We start from the raw sequence: 7,546 nt of genomic DNA, 5'->3' as shown, positions 1-7,546 counted from the left end.
AATCCTATAGTCAAACAACAGGTGTCTAATCTTAAAGTTTTTTTTTAAATGTGGTTCTCAGCAATTAAGATCTGTCCATATTTTCTTGGGATCATGAGCTGCGACTAATTTGAAAAGTAGGTCCACTCATTGAGAAAGATCGACAACTATTTTCCAATAGTGCTTGTAGATGTTGTAAACAAGAAAAATTTATCGTCGGGTTCTCTAGACATCAACGATTCCATTATAGAATGTAAATGACAAAATTTTTTTTAACAAAAACAGCATTGAGAAGACTGCCTAATTTCTGAAAACGGTTCCTTTTTCTAAACAATTATTATCCACAAAAGTTGACGTTGATTCAAGTTTTTCTGTTTCATGTATAGTTTTGTTACAGAAAACTGGATAAATGTACGCTGTTTTCAGTTCTAGATATCCTGAACCACTAATGAAAATGTTTAATTTGAAATTGTTTGTTTGCGGAATCTCAATTCAATGATTGTTTATCTTCATTTTGTTTTCATTTTAATTGCTTCCTAGTATGACCGAACTTCTGTATTTTTATTAATAGATTACAAGTACCCGGGTCGAGGGACCAACAGCTGTAAACGGATATTTTTGTTAGAAATCTGCTGAATGTGAGTTTCAACTCTTCTCTTGCAAGATTTCAGCAGCTTCTCAGCACCTTTCTTGCATATTTTCAACACTTGTGAAAATTTCAGATTTAGCGGATTCAGAGGCTTTCTTACATACTTTTGCATGCATTTTTTGCTCACTATTGCTTATAACGTAGTCAGCATGTAGGGTCTGTCAACTGTTGCACTTCTGACGAGCCACTAATGAACCAAAAATCTGCGTGGTTTTTTAAGAAGAAAAATCATTTTTTTATCAAAAACAGAGAAACCGAAAAGCGTCAGACATTCATCATATTTAACGGAAGGAAGATAATCATACTTAGACTACTTGGTTTCATTCTATCAAGTTACTAGGTTTTACACCTCAGCTGTAATAACCTCTTTATCTTAAGGTTTGACAAAATTGATAAGTCTTTTGGCAGTATACAACTTTTTTTTAAGTCGAACTGCTCTAGTGCAATGCTTTTTAGTCTTGCACTATTGCTGCTTCTCTATTTACAGAAGCAAAAATAACTCAAAAAGATTCAACTTGCCCAGGAAACCGTTGAAAATGCTTGGAAACCGTCTAATTTGGAAGATAGGTCCACTTATTGAGAAAGTGAGAAGGACCGACAATTTTTTTTATCAATAGTGCTCGGTGTTGACTCATCTGCTTTCTTGTGCACTTTACGTGCACTTTTTTTGCTCACTTTTGCTTATAACGTAATTCTTTGCACTTCACCTATTACACTTCTGAGGAGCCACTAATCAATCAAAAATCCATATGGTTTTTTAAAAATGAAAATTCATTTTTTAAAGAGCAACCGAAAAGCGCCCCACTTTCATCATATCTATCGGAAGGAAGATAATCATACTTAGACTACTTGGTTTCATTCTATCAAGTTATTAGGTTTTACACCTCAGCTGCAATAACCTCTTTATCTTAAGGTTTGACGAAATTGATAATTCTTTTGGCGGAGATACAACTGTTTTTAAGTTGAACTGCTCTAGTGCAACTTTTTTTCAGTTTTGCACTATTGCTGCTTCTGTATGTACAGAAGCAAAAACAACTCAAAAAGTTTCAACTTGTGCAAGGAAACCGTTGAAAACGCTGATATTGTGTAAGATAAGTACTGAAAGTTATATAAGATATTCGCTGACAGCCGCTAAAAATATAAATTTTTCAGTAGTTAGATCTTGCATAATTATCCGCTTAATGTGCTGGAAAGTGCTGAAATTATGTAAGAAAGGTGCTGAAAAATCAACAGACTAAGCGGATTAATATGTCATATTTTTTTCAGCGGTTGTCAGCGCATTTTTACATAAATTTTGACGAGTTCCTCGACCCCGGTAGAGCACAAGCCGTTTGATGCCATTAATATATCTTGTGGAGTTTTGATTGAGTTTTAGTTTTAACTTGAGATTCGGATATACAGGTGTTTATAAAATTCATAATGTTTTAGCAGTCGGATTGATTAAAAGGGCGTCATTTTTCTAATCTTGAAGAGCAAGGTAAAAAATCCTACAAGTCGCAGAAGAAGAACTTGGAAGATCAGTTTTGTTGTTTCCAGCAGCTTCCTCAGTTGAAAACCCTAGTAACGTCAAAAAGCTTTTGTTTTCATGCAGCATAAATTTCAGATTTAGAGAAGTTAAAAATTTACAGTAGTTAAAAAGCTAACAATGACAAATTTTCAAGAATTTGACACAGCCAAATTTATACGATGTCGAACCAATTAATCTTTTTTGTTTTATTTTTTTTTGTCACTGCCTCTAATATAATTGAACTGGAGGTCAAAGATTATTCTGAATTTTTTTTACAACAACTACAAAATTCGTAGTTACTATAACGGGCTTTGTTCCCAGATTGAGGCTCAGACTCAAACTTTCCTCTGATCAGAGTTTCCAGACCGAAATTACCTCTGATCAGACTTTTCAGACCATGGTCCAGACTGTAAAGCGCTCGAACTGCCGTCCAGACCGTGTAATTTACCTCTGGAAACACACAGGTGTGCGCTCGAGTGAGTCTCATCAGCGGAGAGTTTGGATAAGAGAGTTTGCTACTAGTTCGGAAAAGATTATCTTAACTAATTTATATCATCTTATAATCATTAGTTATAACAGATGATCCCGGAGACTCTAAAATGAAGAAGCAAGGAGATCTCAAAGTATTACGCGTCCTCTATGAATTGTAAATTGTGTAAATAAAAAAATCTCAGAACACATCCTATTAATAAGCATTCTGTTTTACACAATTGAAATTGCGGTAGCTAGTGTCAAGGTATCTCCCCTAATACTCAATAAAATATTATTATTTCATATTCCTAAATGTAAGTAAAACAAGGACTTAACAGATCTCGTTTGAGGAATTGCTCTGATAAGTTTCTATTACAATACTGGAGATCAAAATGTTGCCATAATAATGTTAACAGATACTCACTTGTAGATATTTTGGGCTGCAACTACACCTTAGGACTACACCGTATTTGTACCACTAAAACAACTTATCCGAAGCAACCGGCTCCAGATTCAATTTAACACAGCTTCGGTTACAACTACAAATCTTTTACTTTACATTGGAGACATAAACTTAAAATACTACGCCATACTAGAGCAAAAGTATTCTTGAAAATTAACTCTCCTCTTTACAAAATACCTGGGAATTAACCTAGCACTTCACAATATTTTGATGTTACAAAAAATTCGACCACCAAAATTCAGCTATATACAACGGCTTATTAACTAGGCAGAATTGACAAATAATGATTAACTTCTAATAACTGATTTTCAAGAACTGACAAATATCCTCAATTACACCTCCCTTGCGCGAGGGCAGTAAAAAAATTCAGCTGATGATCAAACTGACACCACCATTTAGCTGCATTTTTTCTCTGGCGATATTATTGACATTCGCTAAACACAATAAAATAAAACTATGCAACAAATGACATTGCTGGAATACCATCAACAAATATTCAAACTCAACAATGAAAAATTGTTCGCCAACAAATTACATAACAAAAAAACTAGCTCGACAACATCTAATTCTCAAACAATAACCACAACACTTTCAACCATCAAACTCTATCGCAATATCCCACCTCAAATTTTGCGTCCTCAAAGACAATGTAGTGCACAACATGTTATTAAATCTGGGCGATAGTAATTTTTCCAGAAAGAATGTACATTTTCTCGGATCGACAATGAACCAAATAATACCACGGAAGCAAATCCTATAACATCAATTAAAGGTAATTAATTCAAAAAAACAACGCTTTTTTGAATACCACAAAAACTATACCAGTAAAAGCGCGTAACTCAGCATCTAATTATTTGAATTAATACACCACTTTAAAAAAACATTAAAGATAAAACTTAATCTACAGTAACTCACAGTAAACATTCTCTAATTATCAAACGTTCGAACAATTATCTGTCATTCTATTCACAGGAAGCTCATCATACACTTCTTTCAAAGAGCCAGCCATATAGACTCTACTGAATAGTTCTTAAATAGGAGAATTGCTCAACTATTTTTTCAAAATCGTTGAGTGGAACTAACAGATCTCTAGAGTAAAAATTATGCATGGAAAAGGAGATACTGTATTTGAAGCCAGTACTTAGTACAGTCATCACTATCTAAAATAGCTCAAATTTTTATGTGTTAGTGAAAGAAGAACTTAGGCAAAATATTACCTCTTCTTGCTCGAGCAATATTGCTATGTATTTGACTGCCACGCTCATTTGAGCTCGTTGTATTTGCTGTTGCTCTGCTGCTGGTCTTGAAACGCTTGACAATAGATTGTATCCTGGGAGAGATAGAAAAAGTGCTTCTACTACAAATTCACTGTTTTTCAACGTGCTGGCTGTCAACATATACTACAGCAATAGCGCAGTAGGATTGGATCAGATAGCACTAAAATTTTTTGAGTTCTATATTGTATGTAGCACTGCTACATCACATCACAATTTTGAGAAAAATGAAAACTTCTCAGTTTGTTATTATGAGTCGGTGTCTTTTTGATATACACAACATTTCTCTTCTTGTATGGTTTCGTTGCATCCAGGTATTTGTCTTGTGTGGGCACCTATGTTTCGGCAAAATTTCGATAGTCTTCAGAAATGAATGTGGGCAATAACTGCCTGACCCAAAAAGCCATTTTAGGCAAACGATCTTTTTGGCGTTTTCTTTCATAACGGAATAAATCTGACCGATAACTTGAACATCGCAGTCCAAATGCAGAATAATAACCTTTGATAAAAACCAAATCAATGCATAATATTTGCACTGCGGGGGACGAAAAAGAAACAACATTTGTAGTAAAAATCAACGACGGTTAGGAAGTCTCACAATCTTAGGGTTTGAATTTCTTGCTGCTCGCTGAGCCAAATTTTGGAGTAAAAATTATATTTAAAAGAACGCACATCTTTATGTGTTAGTGAAGTAAGCGATTAAGCAAAACATCTCTGCTTTCTCGAGCAATGTTGCTTCATCTTTGACCGCCTCAACTGAGCTTGTTGTTGTTCGCGGCTGTTATTTGCTGCTAGGCATGAATTTCCAGCCAATGGATTGCATCCTCGCAGAGATGCGAAAAGTGCTTCTACTAAAAATTCATTGTTTTTCATAGTGATGGCTATATTTTGTTGCTAGCTTGCATAGCCTGATGATTGAGTCAATCTGTCGACATATACTACGGCAAAAACGCAGTAAAATTGCATCAGGTAGAACTAAAAATATTTGAGTTTTGTATTGTATTTAGAACCGCTACATCATGACAACAACAATCATTACGTTTGAATGTTCGCGCTTGCAGCTTTAATTCAAACTGCTCTTAACGGAGCATTACAAGAATGCCAACCCAATCTCTAAAAAGACACAAAAATGGTTAGGTTAAAATATGGCACCGAGTTTAGGAAACGTTTAACTGTGAAAATAGTAGACAACATATCAAAACTATTACAACATTTAACTTGTAACTGAAGAGAAATAAAATAAGGTGGCATTCAGAATTGAGACGTATGTTGATTACTAGTTATATCGTCTCAAAACGCTTAAGTCACAAGTGATTTCAGTTATTTAAAAGCCTTGAATTTTTCACGAAAAAAATAGCAATAAATAAATCAGCAGCACATAAAACTGGCACATTGGAAGAAGAATTCAAGTTTGGTAACCTCGTAGAAGAGAACGAAACAGCAAATGTTACTAAAACGATAGCAGATTATCACAATTCAAACGCAAATCAGAATTTTATTAACGCAGTAACTCTCAATTAACAAACTAATAACTTCAGTATAACAAATTTCAGCAAAATTGGGACCAATTTACGCACTTTTTCAAAACATGCAATCACACAGTCACCCAATAATATTTGTCTTTATTTGCCAACACAAAAGCGACTTAAGTTCTTATCAACAAAATCAAAGATTGCACAGTCTCCAATATGGCAGTTAACTTAAATAACCCTATAAAAACCTATATTTGGATCATATCACCAACAAATTTTAACCAATCACGCAAAAAAAATAAAAAGAACTGTTGACAATTCTTATAACATTAATTTCAAAACCAATAAATCTAAAATTTAATTATCATTTTATAAACCATTTAAATCCCAACAACAAACATTCCATAAACGACAATATGTCAAAGAAGTATCAGATGACATTTCGGGACAACCGATTACAGAAATTGACCGAGCCTAAGAAGACCCTTTAGGTGTAGATAAACAAGACGAATATTTAGATAATGAAGATAAAACTAAACCTCATTGACGCAATGATTGGGAATATTTTTCCCCTTGAAGTGAATATTCACCATACGACATAAATGACTATATGTATCCAGATTCTGCATTTGCTTAATATTATTCGAGAAAAATGCACAAAATATTAACTCAAAATAACAAACACGATATGCATCACACCGCCAATAAATAAAATGAAATCAAACTCAATGATTAGCCGTTTAAACTAACACCATTAACAATCGTACAAACAATACTTACCAATGGAATACAAAACGAAATATCACTATTCCATTAAATATTTAACGTGGCTACTGGCTACTGGGAAAAAATCAAAACACAAAGGCACTACTATTTGGAAAACTGAAAAAAATCTTGTACCGTCTTTGAAATTCAATTGTATAAATCAAATTTGGCAATTGTCAAAACACAATTGGAATTGAAAGCTTTACCTTTGATATTACCCCATTTTACCTTAATAAAAGAGATCACGGCATATTCTACAATGAAATCATAAAATCCGAACACGTTTCTTAAAAACATTGTCTGTGACTGTGAGTTTTCAGCACTTCACTATTAGTCTAAATATTTTCAATTTCTTGCATACTGAATTTATTGTTTTATTTAAATCGTAGATTGATCAGTTGTAAATTTTACGCACAAGAATCTCTTGAAATTAAGTTTGTAGAACAAATTAACTTCAAACGCAACATTCAACAAATATTTTTTATATTAACCTAAATTAGTTCTTTTTTTTTAATTTGTTCCTGCGTAATTGCAGCCGAACAGCATTAGGCCACAGTGGCCTGTTCTCAGCTGCCCTTTTTCTTATTATTCCCCACGTTTCAGACTGTTCTTTTCATGAGCAGCATTGCTCTTTTTTGGTGACTATGGAAACATTTTTTGCGTCTGAAACTTTCACGTGGTACCATCATTGCAGCCAACATTCGTCAGGCTCTGGGCAACCTCAAGCATTGGTTAGGCAAGAGCTCATCCTCACGCAGACAGCTTCACGGAGGCAGGGGATTGATCTCTCAATCATTGGCGTGTGAATCACACACCTTACCTCTGGGCTATGGCGTGTTATTATACATTATACAAAAAGACACGATCAAATCGCTGAAAACACAACATTTTGTCCAAAAAGTTAACGTTACCCTTCGGAGTTCAATGTTCGTCACTTCTGAAAGTATTTCTGATATATGTTATAAG

The sequence above is a fragment of the Convolutriloba macropyga genome, chromosome 3, assembly GCF_964194025.1.
Source record: "Convolutriloba macropyga chromosome 3, txConMacr16.3, whole genome shotgun sequence".
In the NCBI taxonomy this organism is placed as follows: domain Eukaryota; kingdom Metazoa; phylum Xenacoelomorpha; order Acoela; family Convolutidae; genus Convolutriloba; species Convolutriloba macropyga.
Note: the sequence above shows the minus strand (reverse complement) of the source record.